Genomic DNA, 13,942 nt, shown 5'->3' with positions numbered 1-13,942 from the left:
TATTGTTCCAGTGAAGCCCAACGCAAACTGGAGGAACAACACCTCATCTTCCGACTAGGCACTTTACAGCCTTCTGGACTGAATATTGAATTTAACAACTTTAGGTCCTGAACTCCCTCCTCCATCCCCACCCCCTTTCTGTTTCTTCCTCCTTCCTTTTGTTTTTTCCAATAAATTATATAGATTTTTCTTTTCCCACCTATTTCCATTATTTTTAAATATTTTTAAATCTTTTATGCTCCCCCCACCCCCACTAGAGCTATACCTTGAGTGCTCTACCAACCATTCTTAATTAGCACATTCGTTTAGATAATATCACCAACTTCAACACCTCTGTGTTCTTTTGTTCTGTTGTCTGTGACATCTTTTGATGATCTGCTTCTATCACTGCTTGCTTGTCTCTACAACCACACCCCACCCCTCCACTTCTCTCCCCCCACCCAACACCACACCCCCCACACACACACCTTAAACCAGCTTATATTTCACCCCTTCCTTGGATTCACCTAGTTCTGTTGAAGGGTCATGAGGACTCGAAACGTCAACTCTTTTCTTCTCCGCCGATGCTGCCAGACCTGCGGAGTTTTTCCAGGTAATTCTGTTTTTGTTTCTTCTCTCTCTCTCTGTTTCTATCTTAGTCTGTTTCTTGGCTTTGTCTCTGCCTATCTCTCTATTTCTCTCTCCCTTTCTCTCTCTCTCTCTCACTCTGTGGGAAGTGGTGACTGAACCAACAAAATGAAAGAAATCTACTTGACATCATCCTCTCCAATCTGTCCTTGACAATATTGGTAGTAGTCACCGCCGCACAGTCCTTGTTGAGACAAAGTCTTGACTTAAGCTGGAGGACGGCCTTCATGTTTTGTGTAGCACTCCCCAACGCCTGTCCACTATCCACAAGGCACAAGTCAGGAGTGTGATGGAATATTCTCCACTTGCCTGGATAAGTGCAGCTCCAACAACACTCAAAAAGCTTGACACCATCCAGGACAAAGCAGCCCGTTTGACTGGCACCACATCCACAAACATTCACTCCCTCCACAACGATGCACAGTAGCAGCAGTGAGTACCATCTACAAGATGCACTGCAGGAATTCACCAAGGACCCTTGGACAACACCTTCCAAACCCACAACCACTACCATCTAGAAGGACAAGGGCAGCAGATGGATGGGAACATCATCACCTGGAAGTTCCCCTTCAAGTCACTCACCTTCCTGACTTGGAAATATATCGCTGTTCCTTCACTGTCACTGGGTCAAAATCCTGGAACTCCCTCCCTAACAGCACTGTGGGTGTACCTACACCACATGGACTGCAGCAGTTCGAGAAGGCAACTCACCATCACCTTCTCAAGGGCAATCAGGGATGGGCAATAAATGTTGACCAAGCCAGTGAAGCCCACATTGCATAAATCAATAAAAAAACCTCCATTGTGCCAAATAGGATAGACTCAGAATCGATCCAGCAGTTCAAAACTGGGCATCCATGAGATGCTGTGGGCCATCAGCAGCAGAATTGTATACAACTACAAACTGTAACCTCACGGCCCAGCATATCCCCCACTCTGCCATTACCACCAAGCCAGGCGATCAACTCTGGTTCAATGAAGAGTGCAGGAGGGCATTCCAGGAGCAGCACCAGGCATACCTAAAAATGAGGTGTCAACCTGGTGAAGTTATAACACAGGACTACCTGCATGTTAAACAAGGGGAGCAGCAGGCGATAGTCAGAGCTAAGCAATCACACAACCAATGGATCAAAGCAAGGTTCTGCAGTCCTGCCACATCCAGTCTTGAATGGTGGTAAATAATTAAACAACTAACATGAGGAGAAATCTCCACAAATATCCTTATCCTCAATGATGGAAGAGACCAGCACATCAGTGCAAGAGAAAAATTTGCAACCGCCTTCAGCCAAAAGTGCTGAGTGGACGATCCATCTTGGGCTCCTCATGAGGTCCCCAGGATCACAGATACCAGCCTTCAGCCAATTAGATTCACTCCATGTGATATCAAACAATGGCTGAAGACACTGGATACTGCATGGCTATGAGCCCTGACAGTAATACTGAAGACTTGTGCTCCAAGACCAGCCACATGCCTAGCCAAGCTGTTCCTGAACAGCTATAATACTGGCACCTATCTGGGAAGATTGAGTAAATTAAAAGGAAATGACAAGGCTGTAGATCAAGGTAGCAATAAAAGTAATAATCATCAGAGTATGGCAGGAAGGGACAGTGATCGCAAAGTTAAGATTGTGCCACCAGATAGGGCTAGAGTTAACACAAACAGTAAAAAAACTGAATTAAGGGCTCTGTGTCTGAATGCCCACAACTTTCCCAATAAAATAGATGAATTGCCAGCTGAAATAGAAATTCACATGTATGACCTGATAGTCATTACAGAGACATGGCTACAAGGAAACCAAAACTGGGACCTGAATAACCAAGGATATGTGACATTCAGAAAAGGACAGGAAGCTAGGAAAAGGAGGTGGGGTAGCTCTGTTAATTAAAGAGGACATTAGTACTGTAGCGAGAGATGAGCTTAGCTCTAAAGACCAAGAAGTAAAATCAATTTGGGTGGAAATAAGAAACAGCAAGGGGCAGAAAACATTGGTGAGAATTGTTTGTAGACCACCAAACAGCAGCGGCAATATAAATCACAGTATAAATTAGAAAATTAGAGGTGCATGTAACAAGGGTAATACAGTAATCATGGGGTTTTCAATCTTCGTATAGATAGGGCAAACCTAAATAGTACTATTGTTGTGGAGGATGCTTTTCTGGAATATATTCAATGTGGCTTTCTGGAGCTGTACTTTGAGGAGCCAACTAGGGAACGGGTTATTTTAGATCTAGTGTTGTGCAATGAGAAAGGATTAATTAATAACTTTGTTGTAAAGCAGCCTTTAGGAAAAAGTGACCATAATGTCACAGAAATTTTCATTAAGTTTGAAAATGATGTAGTTCAATCAGAAACCAGGGTCTTAAATCTAGCAAAGGAAACTATGAAGGTATGAGGGGCAAATTGGCTTTGGTGGATCAAGAAGCGACGCTAAAAAGTATGATGGTGGATAGGCAATGGCTAACATTTAAAGAACTAATACATAGTTTACAGTAAAAATACATTCCTTTTGTGCACAAAAACCCATAAAGAAAAGTGTTCCAACCGTAGCTAATGAAAGAAATCAAGGATTGTATTAGGCCAAAGGAAGAGGCCTATAAAGTTGCCCAAAAAATGGCAAGCCTGAGGACTGGGGGCATTTTAGAATTCTGCAAAGCAGGACCAAGAAAAAGGGTGGAATCGTCCCAGATTTGCACTAAGCGTGGTAGCGGGCCGGTACCCGCCGGCCGCCATGGCGGGTTTTCATGCCGCATTGTCCCAAACATTGGGTACTGCCAATCCTGGTGTCATAGTTAATATAGTTTTCAAACTATCGAATGACTTCTGACTCTCCAGTGCCCATCGAAACTTCTTGTTCATTTTGAATAGTTCAGTCAGTGGAACAACTGATGCCCAAAAATCTCAAAACTTCTCATTTTGTTGTAGGCACTGTGAAATCCACGATAGCCCTGACTTTTGCTCCCTTGGAGCTACCTTACCACATCCAATGGTATGGCCTAGATATGTAACTTGCGCTTTTGCAAATTTGCTTTTAGCCAAGTTCATCATCAAATTAGCTTCTTGTAATCGAGAAGAACATAGGGCAGAATTTCCCCTTTGGCGTGTGGGGGCGGGTCCCGCACATCCACATGTAAAACGACACGCGGCGATGTCGGGTGAGTATCCCGCCTGGTGGGTGCATGTCAGACATCGCTGAACGCCCGCCCAACAAAATATTGCGATGGCGTGCAGTGATGTCTGATGTGCACCAGCCATTAATTAAAGGGCCATTTGAGGCTCTTGACTCACCAATCGGCGCCGATTTTTCAGCACCCGTGCAATCTTCGGGTCAGTGCATGGGCGCAATGGGCAGGTGGGGAGGAGGCATTTGTATTAACCTCATCCACAGGCGGGATAAGAGGGCTCACTGTGGCCGCGAGTGTGCATTGTCAAATATTTATTTCTCAGTTTTTGAAACGTGCCTGTGTGATCTGCAGTACTTCAAAATGCATACCAGCTGCTTTTTTCTGGACTCTTAACCTTCAGGTCAGCACTCTGCAGTAAGGAATCTTTTCTGGGCCTGCAGGTTTCAGGAAGCCTTCCCATAGCCTGGGAATGGGACCTGAACTGTCCACTGGAGGCAGCTCCTTTGAGGAGGAAGGGAGGGCGAGAAGGGGGAGGAGGCCAGGAGTGCACATTCAGCCTCCAGGGGAGCCACCTTTGAGAGGACAGGCGCAGGGCCAAAAGATGGACCATGGCAGAAGGGACTGCAGAAGATGCCACTATCCTGCTGCCAGGGTATACAGGCGGCAAAGCAGCTACCTCAAATGCCTGAGGTGCAGAGCCAAAGGAGGCTCTGTCTCTCAAGGGAGACAATCACCTCCATATGTCAGAAGATTGGGCCTGAGATCGCCACAAACCGTGTGGGTGGACACCCCATGCCAGTGGTTCTAAGGTCACAGCTGCCCTCAACCTCTATGCCTCTGACTCCTTCCAGGGCTCAGTGGGTGATCTTTGTGGTGTCTCCCAATCAGCTGTCCACACTTGTGTCAAGCAGGTTACAGACGCTCTGTTCAGACGGGCATTGACCTTCATCCACTTCCGCTACAACCAGGCAAGTCAGACACAGCGAGCCAGAGGCTTCGTGGCCAATGCTGGCTTCCCCTGCGTCCAGGGTGCTATAGACTGTACACATGTGGCCATCAAGACACCAGCAGGTGAGCCCGGTGCCTTTGACAACAGGAAGGGCTTCCACTCCATGAACATGGAGATAGTGTGTGATCACAGGATGCTGATTCTACAAGTCTGTGCAAGGTACCCAGGCAGCTCCCGTGACACCTACATCCTCAGACACTCCCAGGTGCTGGGGCTCTTCAGTGCTCCAGCCCAGCTTGATGGATGGCTGCTGGGTGACAAGGGCTATCCCCTCAGAAGGTGGCTCATGACGCCTCTCCGTCATCCAAGAACAGAAGCTGAGCAGCAGTACAATAGGAGCCATGCCTCCACAAGGGCTGTGGTGGAGAGAACCATCGGTCTTCTCAAAATGTGCTTCAGATGTCTGGACCGCTCAGGGGGCGCACTGCAGTACCCTTCAGATTGTATCTCGGTGATAGTGGTCGCATACTGCGCTCTCCACAATCTTGCGCTGGAAAGGGGGGACGCAGTGGACGATGAAGATGTCGATGCAGTGGCTGCAGCTGCACACGATGAGTCCAGCAGTGAGTCCGAGGATGAGCACGCACAGGGAAATGCTGAGAGGTTAGACACTGACCCGGGCATACTGCAGGGAGGCAGGGACACCTGGGAGGCTTTAAACCAATGAACCTTCAGCTAGCCCACCACAGATGGACCACCAGGACAAACCTGGGCTGTAGGCTCCATACTTGATACCTGCAAAATCTGCCTGGTTAGGAACAGTAACTAAGGGCCTTGTTAATAAAGCTGAATGTCCCACAAAGCACTCATTACAGTTTTGGAAACCAGCCACATGCAGAAGAAAAGAGGCACCCTCAGCCATGGTCACATGTCTGAATTTAATATCACAAGCAAAGAAACTTAATCCAAAAAAATGACAATGGTGTTCCAATTCAAAGCAAATCATGAAGACCTCATCTCGGGCCAACACAAAAGCACCAGTGAGAAACCTGTGGTGTGCCTATGTTGCCTAATGTTTACTTTTCCAGGTGCTACGTCTTGGTGCTACCCCATCGCTGGGAGTCAGCCTGCTGACTCTGCTGTCCTGTTGGCCTCGATGACCTTGGCAGTCATCCTTTGGCCCATGGAGCCTGTGCTGGACCCGCCTGGGAGGGAGCAACCAGTGCCAAAGCTGGCATCTCCCCAGTTGTCGCAGCCTCACTGGATGCAATGGTCACTGGGAGAGGGGCGGAGGAGCTACCGTCCTCATCCGGAGCGCCCTGAGAGGAGCCCACAGAGACGACAGGCAGCTGCTATGCTGACGTGAGATCGCTTCGGACCACCTTACTCACAGTGGATGGATGGGCACTGAACTTGGCCACATGCTGCCTACATCACGTTAGGCACCACATGATATATCCTTCCATAGCAAGGAGGCACTAGCACGTGGAGAGCAGAGGGCAGCAGATGGTTTGTTGCCATGCCACCTTGAAGCTCCCCTCCCAGCATGTAATCACCCTGACTTGGACATGTCCTGGAGTTCGAGCACAGTGCCTAGGTGCAGCTTCTCCAGGTTGCCCCCAAACCAGTTATGTGGGACTCAGTGTACCACATGCTGCGGGCACAGAACCCTCTCAGGCTAACCTTGGCATGGGCAATATCTGCTGGCTCTACCAGCGAAGGACAAATGGCGTCAATGAGACTATGCTCAGAATTGGCAGGGGGTGGGGGGGTTGGTTTGGGGGTGGGGGGGTGGGGGTGGTGGTGGTGGTGGTGGTGGTGTGCAGGGAGGAGCGGGCGCCAGGGGGTAAAGCCTACCTGCTGGTTTAAATGACCAATGCCAACATTGTCCTCACCCTGCCAGAGCACAGCAAGTCATTGAAGTGCTTGCGACACTGGATCCAGGTGCACCGCATCACGTCATGGGAGCTCATCACCTCCGCCACCTCCTCCCATGCACGTTTCATCCTGTGGGGGGGCCTCCTCCTCCCATCCTGGGGAACCAGCAACTCCCGCCGTGCTGCCACCTTCTTGAGGAGGGCAGCAAGGCAGTCATTGGAAAAATGAGGGGCACACTGGCCCTACCCTCCGGCCTGGCCTGCCTCGATGGCCTACCCTCCACACTTGCGTCACCGCCACTAACTTCTAACATGTCCCTGCTCATGTGACAGAGAGGACGTGTTTGTTAACATTTTAAAAATCTTCATTTTTAATTTTCAAAACTCTTCAGCTCCCTGAGGCCTATGCTTCAGGGAACTTTTCCTGCGCGCACCTGTGTGCATGCGCAAACTTGCACATTCCCCCTCCTCCCCCCAACACAGGCAGGGCTGAGCCCCCAACACAGGCAGGCCATGCGCGTTTCATGCTGGGTGGGCCTTAATTGGCCCGCCCGCATAAAAAGCCGGAAGGGCCCTGATCGTGGGCAGCGGTCAGCTTCCCAACCACTCCTGCCTGTCCCTCCTGAGCCCGCCCGATGGGGGAAAAGTCCTGGCCATTATCTGTTTGCACAAGAAGACTTGGACAATATCCTGTCCTCCCTGTGTCCCATTTGTGTAAGGGCTTGGTCCGCTCAAGGCTATAGACACGGTTCTAACAGCAACTCATCCGTTCCCCCACCGCTCCTCCCCCTCCCTTCACCACATTAGTCTTTTGGTGAACGAACAGCTTTGTTTTAAGTGACCCAGCACTGGAAGCAAGCAGGGCCAGTTCCTGCTGATTTACTTTCCAGGTTCTTTCTTTTTAAAGTTGGGGATTGATCAACACTGTCTTTCCTACTCTCCTTTCCTCTGGAGTCTATTTCTGTTCTATCTGCCTCCTTTTTATTTCTCCCTTGCTGGTAAGAGTTACTAGATCTGAATTTGTTTGGGTTTAGAGGTTTATGGGTTAAATTGTAGTCATTAGCCATGATAATTACATCTCTGACTTTGGAAACTTTTTGTCCTCTATGTAATCTTTTAGGCTGTGTGGGAGACAGTTTTTAGACTCCTCTAGCAGGATTATTTCTCTTAACCCTTTGTTGGTGCGGTCAATGTTCAGAGCCTGGACTGACTGGTCAAAGTCTAGCTGTTTAGTTGTCTCAAACTCCAGGAAAATCTCTGTGGGTGTTTTACAGAAGTTCTGGAATTATTGGTGGTGAGCCTTTGGTATGAGTTCATAGGCACTGAGAACAGCAACATTTGTCTGCTCATAATTGGCAGAGATCTCAGCAGCAGCATGAAATAAACCTCAAGGACTTTTCCTACTTTTTGACCTTGTATCAGGAGTTTCAAAATCTCTCTGGCCACCGTCATCAAACTGCCAGTTTCCCAAAAGCTGTGAAGAAAGTTTCCACATCCTCTTCTTTAAATTTAGGGGCAAATTGGGAATACTTTAAGAAATCGAAGCTTGTCTCTGGGCTAAGGGTATATAAATTACCACTAGGTAAAGTCAAGTTCTGCCTAGCTGCTGCAATCTGTCACAGTTCCCGATCTTCCTGGCCTTGGAACTCTCTTTCAAGCTTTTCCAGCTGGAAAACACACTTTCTCTCTTGGAATTACCCTTTCAGCTTTCCTTTCCTTTCTAGCTTCTCTTTCTTTCTCTGCCTTTTCCTCCCTTTCCTTTCTTGCCTGGAACTCTAACACTAGCCTCCATTCTTCCAAGTGGATTTTGGCTAAGGTAACCTGGTCTGTTTCAGTTCTGTATCTTTTACCTGTTCTGAAGCTGGACTGAGTCCAAAGTGCTCAGCCAGCGCTTTTAGTACCTCGAGTCTCTGTGCTTTATTACACATGTTCTGATCTACCTGCTTAGCTATGACTTTAGGCTGTTCTATGTTTAGAGATGCTAATTTTGGCCAAGTTAAGCGCTCCTCTTGAATAAATGCTTTTACATCAATCCACCTTACTTTCTATTGTTAGTATTCACAAAGCTTACTGCCCTAATCTCTTTTGCTTCATTTCACAATTTTGTTTATTTTACTTTTCTCTTCTACTTCCAATTCTTTAACATAAGATTTGGCTCCTTTGCAATGGATTTTATTCCAGATGGCAGCCCCCAATTTTTTCACAGACAGAATTTGTGTTCCTTTTAATTGCCATGATCAATATATTTGCATGTAAATGGTGTGTTTTCTTACCCCCATAGAGATTGTGCCAATTTAAATGATTCCAGCAGCAAGCTTTTTGTGAGTTTTAAAAACGAAGAGGGCCATTTATTATCACGCACTTGCCCCAGATGTTTAAAGTGCAAGGGCTCACTCATTTGTCTCACACGCACTATCACACACACAAAGATTAGATTCACACAAAGGCAAAACAATACAATTACAATTTATGATTGTCTGATTCTCTTTCATGGTAGGCCTTTAGTTTCTTAGATGATTTGATGCTTTAGTTGACGTGAAGATCTTATAAAGCAGAGGATTATCAGCAAGCTGTGAGGATTCTTGTAGTTGAATTTCCAGGAAGGTTGGTTCTCAGGTGAACCCGAACTTGGAACAGGTTGGGGGAGTCCCAAGGATTTCCCAATTTCAAGGTATTGCTGCATATTACCTTGGCTACTTAGATGACTTGCAGCTGGTTTGATGTCTCTGCAGAACAGCTTCTTCCTGTTATTTTAAAAGCAGACAACAAAATGGCTTCCTCATCATTGCACAAGTTAAAAGTCCTTTTTCCCAAAAGAGGTGATTTGTTAATTACACATCCTGTTTTGTTGGTATTGTTGTTGCATATGGTCCAGGCAGCTGAAGGCATGGCTGCTCATGATGGAGTCATCAAAATCAGGAAAGTGCAAGAGGTCAGAATTAGGGGAACACGGTTATCTTGGAGGGCTGTGGGGCTGGCGGAGATCACAGCGATGGGCCATATTTCCCAATTTAGCTTATCGAAACCTGACAGAATTTTGAATTACTCCTATCAAATTTCATTTAGCCAGCTTTCTAGCGACAATTTCAATATCTTGAAGGGTTTTGATAGAATAAGGTGGGAGTAGATATTTGCTGCTATATACAGGATACTGAGAGGTGCATCGGTAACCAGGGGCCACCGATGCAACCTGAGGAGAGATTTTTTCACCAGCGAGTTCTGGTCATCTGGAATGCACTGCTGGAAAGGGGAGCAGATTCAACAGTAAATTTCAAGAGAGGAATTGGATAAATATATGAAGGGAAAAACCTGCAGGGTCAAGGGGAAAGATTGGCAAATCTTTACAAAGAGCCAGCACTGGCACGATGAGCTGAATGGCTCCTGCTGAAGAGGTCAGATTGCAGGCTGTGGTCACTTTAAGGATCCGAACTTCACTTCGGCAATTTCCGTCAAAGAAACGCGAAATTTTCAGTCTTCTTCCTTCGGTTTATAATATAAATTAGATTTATTCGCGGATGACAGAATCAAATGTTGACATTTATATCTGATAGGGGAAAAATAAATTTGTTTTTTTTAAAAACAGCTTCTAACGGTCGGGGCGGCGACGTCATGACGCTGCGCAGCGCGTGACGTCAGGATGTACACGTCGCCGATCGGCAACCGGGGGAAATGGCGCCGGGAGAGAGATAGAGACAGAGAAAGACGGTAAGGGGGTGGGGGGGGGTTGCTGAGGGATATAACCGGAAAGCCCGAGAGCCGGGAAGGGATTATGGATCGGGAACTGAGGGGGGAGTTGAGAAGGAGAATCGGTGGAGGATGGAGTAGGGGAGAGGGGAGAGGGGAATAGGGGAGGGGGAGGGTAACGGGAGGGTAAGGGGGAGGGGCCGAGGGTAAGGGGAGAGTTAAGGGGAAGTGGGTGGGGAGGCGGGGTGCTGGAAGAGTTGGGGGGAAGAGAGGAGGGGTGGGAGAGAGAAGGAGTGGGGGGAGAGGAGGGGTGGGGGGGGTGTGTGGGGGGGAGGAGGAGTGGGGGGGTTGTGTGGGGGGAGAGGAGGGGTGGGGGGGGTTGTGTGGGGGGAGAGGAGGGGTGGGGGGGTTGTGTGGGGGGAGAGGAGGGGTGGGGGGGGTGTGTGGGGGGAGAGGAGGGGTGGGGGGGTTGTGTGGGGGGAGAGGAGGGGTGGGGGGGTTGTGTGGGGGGAGAGGAGGGGTGGGGGGGTTGTGTGGGGGGAGAGGAGGGGTGGGGGGGTTGTGTGGGGGGAGAGGAGGGGTGGGGGGGTTGTGTGGGGGGAGAGGAGGGGTGGGGGGGTGTGTGGGGGGAGAGGAGGGGTGGGGGGGTGTGTGGGGGGAGAGGAGGGGTGGGGGGGAAGAGGAGGGGTGGGGGGGGAGAGGAGGGGTGGGGGGTTGTGTGGGTGGAGAGGATGGGTGGGGGGGTTGTGTGGGGGGAGAGGATGGGTGGGGGGGTTGTGTGGGGGGAGAGGATGGGTGGGGGGGTTGTGTGGGGGGAGAGGATGGGTGGGGGGGTTGTGTGGGGGGAGAGGAGGGGTGGGGGGGTTGTGTGGGGGGAGAGGAGGGGTGGGGGGGTGTGTGGGGGGAGAGGAGGGGTGGGGGGGTGGGGGGGGAGAGGAGGGGTGGGGGGTTGTGTGGGTGGAGAGGATGGGTGGGGGGGTGTGTGGGGGGAGAGGAGGGGTGGGAGGTTGTGTGGGGGGAGAGGAGGTGTGGGTGGTGTGTGGGGGGAGAGGGGGGTGGGGGAGAGGAGTGGTGGGGGGGTGTGGGTGGAGAGGGGGGGTGGGGGAGGGGAGCGTTGGGGGGGTGTGGGGGGAGAGGAGGGGTGGAGGAGAGGAGCGGTGGAGGGGTGTGGGGGGAGAGGAGGGGTGGGGGATAGGAGTGGTGGGGGGGGTGTGGGGGATAGGAGGGGTGGGGTAGTGGGGGGAGGGGGAGAGGAGGGGTGGGGTAGTGGGGGGAGGGGGAGAGGAGGGGTGGGGTAGTGGGGGGAGGGGGAGAGGAGGGGTGGGGTAGTGGGGGGAGGGGGAGAGGAGGGGTGGGGTAGTGGGGGGAGGGGGAGAGGAGGGGTGGGGTAGTGGGGGGAGGGGGAGAGGAGGGGTGGGGTAGTGGGGGGAGGGGGAGAGGAGGGGTGGGGTAGTGGGGGGAGGGGGAGAGGAGGGGTGGGGTAGTGGGGGGAGGGGGAGAGGAGGGGTGGGGTAGTGGGGGGAGGGGGAGAGGAGGGGTGGGGTAGTGGGGGGAGGGGAGAGGAGGGGTGGGGTAGTGGGGGGAGGGGGAGAGGAGGGGTGGGGTAGTGGGGGGAGGGGGAGAGGAGGGGTGGGGTAGTGGGGGGAGGGGGAGAGGAGGGGTGGGGTAGTGGGGGGAGGGGGAGAGGAGGGGTGGGGTAGTGGGGGGAGGGGGAGAGGAGGGGTGGGGTAGTGGGGGGAGGGGGAGAGGAGGGGTGGGGTAGTGGGGGGAGGGGGAGAGGAGGGGTGGGGTAGTGGGGGGAGGGGGAGAGGAGGGGTGGGGTAGTGGCGGGAGGGGGAGAGGAGGGGTGGGGTAGTGGCGGGAGGGGGAGAGGAGGGGTGGGGGTGAGGAGCGGTGGGGAGGTGTGGGGGGAGAGGAGGGGTGGGGGGAGAGGAGGGGTGTGGGGGGAGAGGAGGGGTGGGGGGGTGTGGGGGGAGAGGAGGGGTGGGGGGGTGTGGGGGGAGGGGGGGAGAGGAGGGGTGGGGGGGGTGTGGGGGGAGAGGAGGGGTGGGGGTGAGGAGCGGTGGGGGGGGGTGGGGGGAGAGGAGGGGTGGGGATGAGGAGCGGAGGGGGGGTGTGGGGGGGGAGAGGAGGGGTGTGGGGAGAGGAGGGGTGTGGGGAGAGGATGGGTGTGGGGAGAGGAGGGGTGTGGGGGGAGAGGAGGGGTGGGGGGGTGTGGGGGGAGAGGAGGAGAGAGGAGGGGTGGGGGGGTGTGGGGGGAGAGGAGGGGTGGGGGGGGGTGGGGGGGTGTGGGGGGAGAGGAGGGGTGGGGGGGTGTGGGGGGAGAGGAGGAGAGAGGAGGGGTGGGGGGGTGTGGGGGGGAGAGGGGGGGGGGGGGGGGGTGGGGGGGTGTGGGGGGAGAGGAGGGGTGGGGGGGTGTGGGGGAGAGGAGGGGTGTGGGGGGGTGTGGGGGGTGGTTGTGGGGGGAGAGGAGGGGTGGGGGGGTGTGGGGGGAGAGGAGGGTGGGGGGGTGTGGGGGGTGGTGTGGGGGGAGAGGAGGGGTGGGGGGGTGTGGGGGGAGAGGAGGGGTGGGGGGGTGTGGGGGGAGAGCAGGTGTGGGGGGGTGTGGGGGGAGAGCAGGTGTGGGGGGGTGTGGGGGGAGAGGAGGGGAGGGGGAGAGGAGGGGTGGGGGAGAGGAGGGGTGGGGGGGTGTGGGGGGAGAGGAGGGGTGGGGGAGAGGAGGGGTGGGGGGGTGTGGGGGGAGAGGAGGGGTGGGGGAGAGGAGGGGTGGGGGGGTGTGGGGGGAGAGGAGGGGTGGGGGAGAGGAGGGGTGGGGGGGTGTGGGGGGAGAGGAGGGGTGGGGGAGAGGAGGGGTGGGGGGTGTGGGGGAGAGGAGGGGTGGGAGAGGAGGGGTGGGGGGTGTGGGGGGAGAGGAGGGGTGGGGGAGAGGAGGGTGGGGGGTGTGGGGGAGAGGGGGTGTGGGGGGAGAGGAGGGGTGGGGGGTGTGTGGGGGGAGAGGAGGGGGAGAGGAGGGTGGGGGAGAGGAGGGGTGGGGGGGTTGTGTGGGGGGAGAGGAGGGGTGGGGGGGTTGTGTGGGGGGAGAGGAGGGGTGGGGGGGTTGTGTGGGGGGAGAGGAGGGGTGGGGGAGAGGAGGGGTGGGGGAGTGGGGGGAGAGGAGGGGTGGGGGAGAGGAGGGGTGGGGGGGTGTGGGGGGAGGGGAGGGGTGGGGGGGGTGTGGGGGGAGAGGAGTGGGGGAGAGGAGCGGTGGGGGGGTGTGGGGGGAGGGGAGAGGAGGGGGGGAGAGGAGCGGTGGGGGGTGTGGGGGGAGGGGAGAGGAGGGGGGGAGAGGAGCGGTGGGGGGGTGTGGGGGGAGAGGAGGGGTGGGGGGGTGTGGGAGAGAGGAGTGGTGGGGTGTGTGGGGGAGAGGAGGGGTGATGGGGGAGTGGGGGAGTGGGGGGAGGGCGAGTGGGGGAGAGGAGGGGTGGGAGATGAGGGGTGGGGGAGTGGGGGGAGGGGGAGGGGGAGAGGGGGGGAGGGGAGAGGGGGGAGGGTGAGGGGGGGTGGGGGTGGAGGGGGAGAGGAGGGGTGGGGGTTGGGGGGAGGAGGGGTGGGGAGGAGGGGTGGGGGTAGAGGAGGGGAGTGGAGGGAGGGGGAGAGGAGGGGGGTGGAGGGAGGGGGAGAGGGGGGTGGGGGGGAGAGGAGG

General features: G+C 54.2%; 1 protein-coding gene across 3 annotated transcripts in view; it reads left to right on the top strand.

Moving 5' to 3' along the window:
* The first annotated feature begins 10,184 nt into the window (after positions 1-10,184).
* The window catches only part of sec16a (SEC16 homolog A, endoplasmic reticulum export factor), a 68,422-nt gene continuing 64,664 nt past the window's right edge, over positions 10,185-13,942 (top strand). For all 3 annotated transcript variants that reach the window (XM_041194234.1, XM_041194233.1, XM_041194235.1), the window contains exon 1: positions 10,185-10,281. The gene's annotated coding sequence lies outside the window, so the exon portion shown is untranslated. The remainder of the gene's footprint in view (positions 10,282-13,942) is intronic.

Source organism: Carcharodon carcharias, chromosome 8 (genome assembly GCF_017639515.1).
Source record: "Carcharodon carcharias isolate sCarCar2 chromosome 8, sCarCar2.pri, whole genome shotgun sequence".
NCBI classification, from domain to species: domain Eukaryota; kingdom Metazoa; phylum Chordata; class Chondrichthyes; order Lamniformes; family Lamnidae; genus Carcharodon; species Carcharodon carcharias.
Note: the sequence above shows the minus strand (reverse complement) of the source record. Positions and strands in the feature narration are given on the sequence as shown.